The sequence below is a fragment of the Gorilla gorilla genome, chromosome 22 (genome assembly GCF_029281585.2).
Source record: "Gorilla gorilla gorilla isolate KB3781 chromosome 22, NHGRI_mGorGor1-v2.1_pri, whole genome shotgun sequence".
Classification (NCBI taxonomy): domain Eukaryota; kingdom Metazoa; phylum Chordata; class Mammalia; order Primates; family Hominidae; genus Gorilla; species Gorilla gorilla.
In genome coordinates, this window is record NC_073246.2 from 4,738,081 (window position 1) to 4,750,876 (window position 12,796).

General features: G+C 41.4%; 1 pseudogene; it reads left to right on the forward strand.

Moving 5' to 3' along the window:
* The first annotated feature begins 11,080 nt into the window (after positions 1-11,080).
* On the forward strand, positions 11,081-12,313 carry LOC129530494 (putative vomeronasal receptor-like protein 4; annotated as a pseudogene).
* Positions 12,314-12,796: the final 483 nt, after the last annotated feature.

Here is a 12,796-nt window from a genome sequence, read left to right on the forward strand (position 1 = left end):
GTTTGAATGTCAGGCTGGATGCAGAAATTTTCTTACAAGGCCAATGTGGAACCATGGAGAGTGTGTGAGCAAGGGAGGCCATGATTAGAGCTTGATCTGTCAGGGGCAGAGTAGGGGACAGCTTGGTTCTTTGGTGATGGGATCAGGAGAGTTCCAGTGTCATGGGGGGTCAGGAGAGTTAAGCCCCGCATCAACTCATCTGCACCTGTCACCTCGCACCAGAGTTGGTGGGGGACCTCCTGATGTTCTGGAGGGCCAAATAAGCCGTGGGATCCAGTGACTTACAGTGTGAGGTACAGACCAGCACAGAGAGGGTACCGCCACAGGCTCTGCTCAGATGGACACAGCCCTGACCTCATCTCCAGTGTGCCATCTCCACCCCAGCCCTGATAGTCCTGCTTTCCATGGTAGCCATGAGCTGCGTGTTAAAATGATAAATCAGCCCCATCCCTTCTCTCCTCAAAACCCTCTCATAGCTCGTCTTTGCTCTTAGACTAAAACCCAGAGCCTCCTGCAGCTCAGAAGGCCCAGTGTGGCCCAGCCTCTGTGGCCTCTTGCCCTCCCCACCCACTCCAACCTCACTGCTGTTTCTCTCCCCCTTGGGATCCTTGTAACTGCTGTTTCTTCTGCATGGAATTCACTTCCTGTCTCAGCTCTAGGACATCAGTCCAGAAAGGCCCCCAACTTCCTGCCTCTCGGGGTTCCCCTGTCACGTGACCTCTGCACTAGCCATAGTGTCCCTATAACTAAAATTGAGACAGATTGAGAAGGGGCTTAGTTGAGCCTTCTATGCTCAAGAGACTCAGGCCCAAGCTCAGCCCCAGTCCCTGCTCTCATGAGACCACAGGCATAGGGGTCATTTGGGGGATTATCTTGGCACTGGGTCCTGTGGGATGGTGTCACCTCCAGCCTCCAGGGACTCATCCTAGCCATGGGAATGTGTCCAATTCCTGCCCAGGATTAAAATTAGCCCTGGAGATTACATTTAGTAAGTCAAGCTGGAGGTCAGGGGCTGGAGCCCACAGCCTGGGCTCTGCAGAGCTGTGGCGGCTCAGAGACTCAGCCCAGAGAACATGGAGGTATGCTTAGGGTCACACAGTGGGCCACAAGTGCCACCTGAGGTGTCAGATACTTGTGGGCCTGGGACACCTGGATGATGAAGGGTCCAGCATGGGCTAGAGCAGTGCCAGGGGTTGGGGTTCTGAGAAGCATCTGTGGCCACTCCCAGAGAATGACCTGAATTTCCTGAGAGTTTGTTGCCAGGCCTTGTGGTGGGCGCTTGGCATTTCATGCCTGCCATAGAGGTCTGTTACCTGTCCCATTCACAGAACAGCACATAGAGGCCTAGAAATCAGCCTCCTATGCTGAGAGCCACCTCAAGGGTCATAGAAGAGGCTGGGACCCAAGCATAGGCCCATGTGACTCTGGGGAGTCACTCATCTGAAGCCTCAAGTCATCTGTGACATGGCAGAGGCTGGGAGGTAGAGTGTATTCACACAGTTGGCAGAGCGGGGATGTCCCCTGGGGGTCTCAGGGGCCTGGGATGGCATGCCTGCTGTGCAATGGGCAACATGATTTCTTTCTATGGAGGAACCTTGCATGGGGGTGCCGGAGAAAGCCTTGTCCCTGCTGTGGCCCAGCAGCCTCCTGCTTCTGAGACCCCCACCAGGGGATCCAAGATTCCTTGAGGTGGGGTCCAGGGTTTCTCCTGAGTCACCAAGTGGACCCCTGGACCTAAACTCTGGTCTGAGGGCTCTAAGCCAGAGTCTTTCCAGGGAATCCCTGTACTCTCCCACTGGAACAGGGTGGGTTTCCATCATTCTCTTTTCAAAAACAAAAAATAATTAGCAGAAATAATTCACTGGTGGTTGGGGGGAATTGGAAGATTCAGATAATCAAAGAGTTAAAACAGGCTGGGCATGGTGGCTCATGCCTCTAACCCCAGCACTTTGGGAGGCTGAGGCAGGCTGATCACCTGAGGTTGGGAGTTCGAGACCAGCCTGACCAACATGTAGAAACCCAGTCTCCACTAAAAGTACGTAATTAGCCAGGTGTGGTGGTGCATGCCTGTAGTCCCAACTACTTGGGAGGCTGAGGCAGCATAATTGCTTGAACCTGGGAGGTGGAGGTTGCAGTGAGCCAAGGTTGTGCCATTGAACTCCAGCCTGGGGGACAGAGCGAGACTCCACCTAAAAAAAAAAAAATTGGAAAAGTTGTTGGGAATATAATCCACACAAAAATATCCTCAATCACATTAGAGTGGCCAACATGCCAATTCAAGAAATTTAGAGTACCTTTGTGAAGTACTATATAGGACAACAATCACCAAGACACAGTTATCAGATTCTCCAAGGTCAACATGAAAATAAAAGCCTTAACAGGAGTTAGAGGAAAGGGTCAGGTCACTTTCGAAGGGAACTCTATTAGGCTAACAGTAGACCTATCAGCAGAAACCTTACAATCCTTAAAATCTTAGGAGCCTATTTTCAGCATCCTTAAAGAAAATAAATTCCAACCAATAATTTCATATCCTGCCAAACTAAGCTTCATAAGCAAAGAAGAAATAAAATCCTTTCCCGGCAAGAAAATGCTAAGAGAATTTGTTATTATTACACTAGCCTTACAAGAGGTTCTTTAGGGAAATGAAAAATAAAACCTGCTAACATAAAACACACTTAAATACATAGCCCAAAGACCATGTAAAGCAACTACCCAGTTGAATCTACAAAACAACCAGCTAACAAAACAATGACAAGATACAAATCTCACATATCGATATTAACCTTGAATGTAAATGGTCCAAACACCCCACTTAAGAGGGACAGAGTGGTAAGTTGGAAGACTCAACCATATACTATCTTCAAGAGACCTATCTAATATGTAATGCCATCCATGGGATGAAAGGAAAGGGTTGGAGAAAGATCTCTCATACAAATGAAAAACAAAAAGACCAGAGATTGCTATTGCTATGTCATATGAAACAGACTTTAAACCAACAACAGTAAAAAAAAAATAAAAGTCCTTACATAATGATGAAGCATTTAGTTCAACAAGAAGACATAAAAATCCTGAAAATATAGGCATCCAACATTAGGGCACTCTGATTCATAAAACAAATACTTCTAAACCTACAAAAAGACTTAGACAGCCACACAATAATAGTGGGGGCGAGTTACTGGGTGCAGCACACCAACATGGCACGTGTATACATATGTAACTAACCTGCACGTTGTGCACATGTACCCTAAAATTTAAAGTATAATTTAAAAAAAAATAGTGGGGGATTTGAACATCCCACTGACAGCTTTAGACAGATCAATCATTGTGATGAAAACTAACAAAGAAATTCTTTTTTAAAATGTATTATTATTATTATTATTATACTTTAAGTTTTAGGGTACATGTGCACAACGTGCAGGTTTGTTACATATGTATACATGTGGCATGTTGGTGTGCTGCACCCATTAACTTCTCATTTAGCATTAGATATATCTCCTAATGCTATCCCTCCCCCCTCCCCCCACCCCACGACAGTCCCCGGTGTGTGATGTTCCCCTTCCTGTGTCCATGTGTTCTTATTGTTCAATTCCCACCTATCAGTGAGAACATGTGGTGTTTGGTTTTTTGTCCTTACGATAGTTTGCTGAGAATGATGGTTTCCAGCTTCATCCATGTCCCTATAAAGGACATGAACTCATCATTTTTTACGGCTGCATAGTATTCCATGGTGTATATGTGCCACATTTCCTTCATCCAGTCTATCATTGTTGGACATTTGGGTTGGTTCCAAGTCTTTGCTATTGTGAATAGTGCCACAATTAACATACGTGTGCATGTGTCTTTATAGCAGCATGATTTATAATCCTTTGGGTATATACCCAGTAACAGGATGGCTGGGTCAAATGGTATTTCTAGTTCTAGATCCCTGAGGAATGGCCACACTGACTTCCACAATGGTTGAACTAGTTTACTGTCCCACCAACAGTGTAAAAGTGTTCCTATTTCTCCACATCCTCTCCAGCACCTGTTGTTTCCTGACTTTTTAATGATCGCCGTTCTAACTGGTGTGAGATGGTATCTCATTGTGGTTTTGATTTGCATTTCTCTGATGGCCAGTGATGATGAGCATTTTTTCATGTGTTTTTTGGCTGCATAAATGTCTTCTTTTGAGAAGTGTCTGTTCATATCCTTCGCCCACTTGTTGATGGGGTTGTTTGTTTTTTCTTGTAAATTTGTTTGAGTTCATTGTAGATTCTGGATATTAGCCTTTTGTCAGATGAGTAGGTTGCAAAAATTTTCTCCCATTCTGTAGGTTGCTTGTTCACTCTGATGGTGGTTTCTTTTGCTGTGCAGAAGTTCTTTAGTTTAATTAGATCCCATTTGTCAATTTTGGCTTTTGTTGCCATTGCTTTTGGTGTTTCAGACATGAAGTCCTTGCCCACGCCTATGTCCTGAATGGTATTGCCTAGGCTTTCTTCTAGGTTTTTATGGTTTTAGGTCTAACATGTAAGTCTTTAATCCATCTTGAATTAATTTTTGTATAAGGTGTAACGAAGGGATCCAGTTTCAGCTTTCTACATATGGCTAGCCAGTTTTCCCTGCACCATTTATTAAATAGGGAATCCTTTCCCCATTGCTTGTTTTTGTCAGGTTTGTCAAAGATCAGATGGTTGTAGATATGCGGCATTAATTCTGAGGGCTCTGTTCTGTTCCATTGGATTATATCTCTGTTTTGGTACCAGTACCATGCTGTTTTGGTTACTGTAGCCTTGTAGTATAGTTTGAAGTCAGGTAGCGTGATGCTTCCAGCTTTGTTCTTTTGGCTTAAGATCGACTTGGCAATGCAGGCTCTTCTTTGGTTCCATATGAACTTTAAAGTAGTTTTTTCCAATTCTGTGAAGAAAGTCATTGGTAGCTTGACGGTGATGGCATTGAATCTATAAATTACCTTGGGCAGTATGGCCATTTTCACGATATTGATTCTTCCTACCCATGAGCATGGAATGTTTTTCCATTTGTTTGTATCCTCTTTTATTTCATTGAGCAGTATTTCGTAGTTCTCTTTGAAGAGGTCCTTCACGTCCCTTGTAAGTTGGATTCCTAGGTATTTTATTCTCTTTGAAGCAATTGTGAATGGGAGTTCACTCATGATTTGCCTCGCTGTTTGTCTTTTATAGGTGTATAAGAATGCTTGTGATTTTTGCACATTGATTTTGTATCCTGAGACTTTGCTGAAGTTGCTTATCAGTTTAAGGAGATTTTGGGCTGAGATGATGGGGTCTTCTAGATATACAGTCATGTCATCTGCAAACAGGGACAATTTGACTTCCTCTTTTCCTGATTGAATGCCCTTTATTTCTTTCTCCTGCCTGATTGCCCTGGCCAGAACTTGCAACACTATGTTGAATAAGAGTGGTGAGAGAGGGCATCCCTGTCTTGTGCCAGTTTTCAAAGGGAATGCTTCCAGTTTTTGTCCATTCAGTGTGATATTGGCTGTGGGTTTGTCATAGATAGCTCTTATTATTTTGAGATACATCCCATCAATAACTAATTTATTGAGAATTTTTAGCATGAAACGTTGTTGAATTTTGTCAAAGGCCTTTCTTGCATCTATTGAGATAATCATGTGGTTTTTTCATTGGTTCTGTATATATGCTGGATTATGTGTGTTGATTTGCATACGCTGAACCAACCTTGCATCCCAGGGATGAAGCCAACTTGATCTTGGTGGATAAGCTTTTTGATGTGATGCTGGATTTGGTTTGCCAGTATTTTATTGAGGATTTTTGCATCGATGTTCATCAGGGATATTGGTCTAAAATTCTCTTTTTTTGTTGTGTCTCTGTCAGGCTTTGTTATCAGGATGATGCTGGCCTCATAAAATGAGTTAGGGAGGATTCCCTCTTTTTCTATTGATTGGAATAGTTTCAGAAGGAATGGTACCAGCTCCTCTTTGTACCTCTGGTAAAATTCGGCTGTGAATCCATCTGGTCCTGGATATTTTTTGGTTGGTAGGCTATTAATTATTGCCTCAATTTCAGAGCCTGTTATTGGTCTATTCAAGGATTAAAGTTCTTCCTTGTTTAGTCTTGTGAGGGTGTATGTGTCGAGGAATTTATCCATTTCTTCTAGATTTTCTAGTTTATTGCATAGAGGTGTTTATAGTATTCTCTGATGGTAGTTTGTATTTCTGTGAGATCGGTGGTGATATCCCCTTTATCATTTTTTATTGTGTTTATTTGATTCTTCTCTCTTTCCTTCTTTATTAGTGTTGCTAGTGGTCTATCTATTTTGTCGATGTTTGCAAAAAACCAGCTCCTGGATTCATTGATTTTTTGAAGGCTTTTTGTATCTCTATTTCCTTCAGTTCTGCTCTGATCTTAGTTATTTCTTGCCTTCTGCTATCTTTTGAATGTGTTTGCTCTTGCTTCTCTAGTTCTTTTAATTGTGATGTTAGGGAATCGATTTTCGATCTTTCCTGATCTCTCTTGTGGGCATTTAGTGCTATAAATTTCCCTCTACACACTGCTCTATATGTGTCCCAGAGATTCTGGTATGTTGTGTCTTTGTTCTCTTTGGTTTCAAAGAGCATCTTTATTTCTGCCTTCATTTCGTTATGTACCCAGTAGTCATTCAGGAGTAGGTTGTTCAATTTCCATCTAGTTGGGCCGTTTTGAGTGAGTTTCTTAATCCTGAGTTCTAATTTGATTGCACTGTTGTCTGAGAGACAGTTTGTTGTGATTTCTGTTCTTTTACATTTGGTGTGTAGTGCTTTCCTTCCAACTATGTGGTCAATTTAAGTATAAGTGAGATGGGGTGCTGAGAAGAATGTATATTCTGTTGATTTGGGGTACAGAGTTCTGTAGATGTCTTAGGTCCACTTGGTGCAGAGCTGAGTTCAAATCCTGGATATCCTTGTTAACTTTCTGTCTCGTTGATCTGTCTAATGTTGACAATGGGGTGTTAAAGTCACCCATCATTATTGTGTGGGAGTCTAAGTCTCTTTGTACATCTCTAAGGATTGGCTTTGTGAATCTGTGTGCCCCTGTATTGGGTGCATATATATTTAGGATAGTTAGCTCTTCTTGTTGAATTGATCCCTTTACCATTATGTAATGGCCTTCTATGTCTCTTTTGATCTTTGTTGGCTTAAAGTCTGTTTTTCCTGAGACTACGATTGCAACCCCTGCTTTTTTTTGTTTTCCATTTGCTTGGTGATCTTCCTCCATCCCTTTATTTTGAACCTATATGTGTCTCTGCATGTCAGGTGGGTCTCCTGAATACAGCACACTGATGGGTCTTGACTCTTTATCCAATTTGCCAGTCTGTGTCTTTTAATTGGAACATTTAGCCCATTTACATTTAAGGTTAATATTGTTACGTGTGAATTTGATCCTGTCATTATGATGTTAGCTGGTTATTTTGCCCATTAGTTGATGCAGTTTCTTCCTAGCATCGATGGTCTTTACAATTTGGCATGTTTTTGCAGTGGCTGGTACTGGTTGTTCTTTCCCTGTTTACTGCTTCCTTCAGGAGCTCTTGTAGAGCAGGCCTGGTGGTGACAAAATCTCTCAGCATTTGCTTGTCTATAAAGGATTTTCTTTCTCCTTCACTTATGAAGCTTAGTTTGGCTGGATATGAAGTTCTGTGTTGAAAATTCTTTTCATTAAGAATGTTGAATATTGGCCCCCACTCTCTTCTGGCTTGTAGAGTTTCTGCTGAGAGATCCGCTGTTAGTCTGATGGGCTTCCCTTTGTGGGTAACCCGACCTTTCCCTCTGGCTGCCCTTAACCTTTTTTCCTTCATTTCAACCTTGGTGAATCTGACAATTCTGTGTCTCAGGGTTGCTCTTCTCATAGAGTATCTTTGTGGTGTTCTCTGTATTTCCCGAATTTGAATGTTGGCCTGCCTTGCTAAGTTGTGGAAGTTTTCCTGGATAATTTCCTGAAGAGTGTTTTCCAACTTAGTTCCTTTCTCCCCGTCAATTTCAGGTACACCAATCATAAGTAGATTTGGTCTTTTCACATAGTCCCATATTTCTTGGAGGCTTTGTTCATTTCTTTTTACTCTTTTTTCTCTAAACTTCTCTTCTCACTTCATTTCATTCATTTGACCTTCAATCACTGATCCCCTTTCTTCCACTTGATCAAATCGGCTACTGAAGCTTGTGCATGTGTCACGTGGTCCTTGTGCCATTGTTTTCACCTCCATTTGGTCATTTAAGGTCTTCTCTATGCCGTTTATTCCAGTTAGCCATTCATCTAATCTTTTTTCAAGGTTTTTAGCTTCCTTGTGATGGGTTCGAACATCCTCCTTTAGCTTGGAGAAGTTTGTTATTACCAACCTTCTGAAGCCTACTCCTGTCAACTCATCAAAGTCATTCTCCATCCAGCTTTGTTCCATTGCTGTGGAGGAGCTGTGACACTTTGGAGGAGAAGAGGTGCAGTGGTTTTTAGACTTTTCAGCTTCTCTGCTCTGGTTTCTCTCCATCTTTATCATTTTATCTACCTTTGGTCTTTGATGATGGTGACCTACAAATGGGGTTTTGGCATGGATGTCCTTTTTGTTGATGTTGATGCTATTGCTTTTGTTTGTTAGTTTTCCTTCTAACAGATTCCTCAGCTGCAGGTCTGTTGGAGTTTGCTGGAGGTCCACTCCAGACGCTGTTTGCCTGGGTATCACTGGCAGAGGCTTCAGAACAGCAAATATTGCAGAACAGCAAATGCTGCTGCCTGATCCTTCCTCTGGAAGCTCTGTCTCAGAGGGGCACCTGGCTGTATGAGGTGTCAGTTGACCCCTACTGGGAGGTGTCTCTCAGTTAGGCTACTTGGGGGTCAGGGACACACTTGAGGAGGCAGTCTGTCCATTCTCAGAGCTTAAACTCCATTCTGTGGGAACCACTGCTCTCTTCAGAGCTGTCAGACAGGGAAGTTTAAGGCTGTAGAAACTTCTGCTGTAGAAAGTTTCTGCTGTCTTTTGTTCAGCTATGCTCTGCCCCTAGAGGTGGAGTCTACAGAGGCAGGCAGTCCTTGTTGAGTTGTGGTGGGCTCCACCCAGTTCAAGCTTCCTGGTGGCTTTGTTTACCTAGTCAAGCCTCAGCAATGGCAGATGCCCCTTCCCCAGCCTGTCTGCTGCCTCCCAGTTCGATCTCAGACTGCTGCGCTAGCAGTGAGCAAGGCTCCATGGGTGTGTGATCCTCCGAGCCAGGTGCGGGATATAATCTCCTTGTGTGCCATTTGCTAAGACTGTTGGAAAAGTGCAGTATTAGGGTGGAAGTGTCCCAATTTTCCAGGTACCATCTGTCATGGCTTCCCTTGACTAGGAAAGGGAAATCCCCCAACCCCTTGTACTTCCTGGATGAGGTGATGCCCCACCCTGCTTCAGCTCACCCTCTCCGTGGGCTACACCCACTGTCCAACCAGTTCCAGGTACTTCAGTTGGAAATGCAGAAATCATCTGTCTTCTGTGTTGATAGTGCTGGAAGCTGTAGACCAGAGCTGTTCCTATTTGGCCATCTTGGTGCCTCCCCTTGTTTTTTTTGGTTTTTTTTTTTCTGATTTCAACTTGACAGCAGAACTCAACCATGCTGATGGTGCAGACGCATGTTGGTGGGAACTTTTCATTGTTTGATTCTGACATTTATGATACATGGATTCACTTACTAAAGTTTTGTAGAGAGAGTAATAACCATTTAATCACCTAGATGATATTTCCTTTATAAAATCAAACATATCTGGTGGTTTTAGAGCAATATTTTTTACCTCAGTCACTTGTGTTTATTAGACAAGAATACTAAGTGTCAAGATGTTTGCATTGCCTTTCATATTTTTATTTAGGGGACAATGTAATTATAAATGACTTTGAATATATAACCAGACACACCTTCATACACCCCCAAATCTGTGCTAATTTACTGTTTTTTATATTTCATGCATGAAGCTAAATTGTTTTACCCATGGATTAAAGCAAAATGATACAATGATACTTGAATCCTGGCCAAATAACATGAAATGGCAACTGCAAAATTGTTCTGCAAAATTTTACAAGGTATTATGGTATTGAGGATATCCCAAGAATACTTGAGAGGCATTATCTTTCTCATTGGAGACTGACATTCCTGTATCAAGTAAAGTCTCAGGAAAAAGAACCATGTGTGACTATTTTAATGCAACCTCTTGGTTGAAATAAAATGATTAAAAGTAGTGTTTATCTTGTTGATAACTGAGAGGCAAATATTAAAAATTTTGTTCTGAGATGAAGAGAGTTCACATGATAAGTCTCTGGGGTGTGAACTAAACTGGGAAAGCACCAGGACCATTTCTAAGACATACAGTTAATTAGGGTTTGGATAAACAGAATAATGTTCCCCACTCCCTAAAAAAGATATTTACATCCAAGTTCTTAGATACTGGAAATACATTACAATTCATGGCAAAGAGAATATAAGGTTGCAAATGGGATCAAAATTGCTGATATACTGATGAAAAATAAGAAGACTATTATGAATTATCATGGTGGGCCCAGTAGAATCATAAGCATCAAAAACCATGGAAGAGTGAAGAATAAACCGTATCAAAGTGATAGATCATGAGAAAGACTCAATTGGATATATTTTTAATTGTTTGCTTTAGTGAGTCTTTCCACTTTAGCATACATTTTATTCAATTCAACTGTGCAAATGTGATTCATTTTATGTGCCTGTCACTGAATTGGGTGCTAAAAATAAAATGAGAGAACACAAAATAACAAAAATTGATTTCTAAAGATGGAGGGCAAAGGGCATTAGGAATATAGATAGTGTGCACCCTATACAGGCATGATTGTAAATGTATTCATTATATAGAGGGAGTAATAATTATATATATATATATAATTATTTGGCTTAGAAAAGAGTGCAGGGGGTACATTATCAAGAATTTAGCATCAAGGTTAATCAAGAATAAGTGAGTAAAATAAAAATAATAACGATGGTAATAATTTCAAACACTGAAGAAAGAACATTGATGAATGAAGTCATTTTTTTTTCAGATCTACAAAATATGTTTCTTCTATGCCATTAGGATGAACACAGTTTTCACTTATGTTATCTTTTAAAAATGCCTTTAATTGTCAAGCTAGCATTAGAGTCTCAGCCAACATCTTCCATCTTCTCTTCCACATTTTTACATTCTTTCAGGATCACAGGCCTAAGACCCATGACCTGGTCACCTGTCATTTGGCCTTTGTCCACCTAGTAATGCTCTTCACTGCAATGAAGTTTTTGTCTCCAGACATGTTTGAGTCACTGAATTTTCAGAATAACTTTAGATGTAAAGCTTTCTTTTTTTTTTTTTTTTTTGGAGATGGTGTCTCGCTCTGTTGCCCAGGCTGGAATGCAGTGGCACGATCTCAGCTCACTGCAAGCTCCGCCTCCCGGGTTCACGCCATTCTCCTGCCTCAGCTTCCCATGTGGCTGGGACTACAGGCGCCTGCCACAACGCCTGGCTAATTTTTTTTTGTATTTTTTAGTAGAGACGGGGTTTCACCGTGTTAGCCAGGATGGTCTCGATCTCCTGACCTCGTGATCCACCCGCCTCGGCCTCCCAAAGTGCTGGGACTACAGGCGTGAGCCACCGCGCCCGGCCTAAAGCTTTCTTCTGTTTGCACAAGGTGATGAGGGGCCTCTCAATCTGCACCACCTGCCTCCTGAGCATGCTCCAGGCCATTACCATCAGCCCCAGCACCTCCTGGTTGGTGAGATTTAAACATACATTTACAAAATACGATATCCTGGGCTTATTCGTTTTTTGGTTTAGCAATTTGTCTTTCAGTAGTGACATGATAATCTACACTGTAGGTTATTCCAATGACCCAGATGATTTTGAATATCAGCAAATATTGAACATTTTTCCCAATGAATGTCCTCATCAGGGCGCTATTTCTTATGCTGTCATTATCCAGAGATGCCTTCTTCATAGGAATCATGCTGCTCTCAAGTACATACACGGTCATTCTTTTGTCCAGGCATCAGAGGCACTCCCAGCACTTTCACAGCAGCAGCCTTATATTAAGGACCTCTCTAGTGAAAATGGCCACCAAGACCATCCTGATGCTGGTGAATTTCTTTGTACTGATGTACTCAGTGGACTTCATCCTCTCATCATCCACAATGCTGTTATGGGTAATTGGCCCTGTCACCTATCGTGTCCACAAGTTTGTGGTCAATGCCTATGCCACTGTCAGTCCTCTGGTGCTAATCAGATCTGATAAAAGAATCATCAATATTCTCCAAAAGTTTTAATGGAAGTGCCATCTATTTTTAACAAGTTGGTGATAAAATTTTCTAAAAATTATTTCTTTGTAATCAATTAAATTATACAAAAAGTGCATAATTTTCTTTCTGATTTAAATTAAACATGTGAATTGTACTTTTATAATATCTCAATATCTTTTAATTTTTTGGTGCCAAGAACTGTGTGCTTTCCTCAGTTCAATGTCCACTATGGTTTTGTATTCTCAAGGTCTGTCTCTCACCCCTTCATTTTAATTTTACCTTTACACAGGAAAATGTTATTTTCTTCTTGAGTACACTCTTACGTGGCTCCTATTGGCAAGCAAATCTCTTAGTTTTAATTTTTGAAATTATTTTAATTTTTCTTATTTATTGAAGATATTTAGCTATATTCAAATTCTAGCTTGAATAAGAAAATTTTTAAGCATAATTTTAAAATTTGTTTTTAATTGAAAATAACATTGTGTAAGTTTATTATGTATGTTTTGAATTACATGTAGATTATAAAATGATTAAATCTAGCTA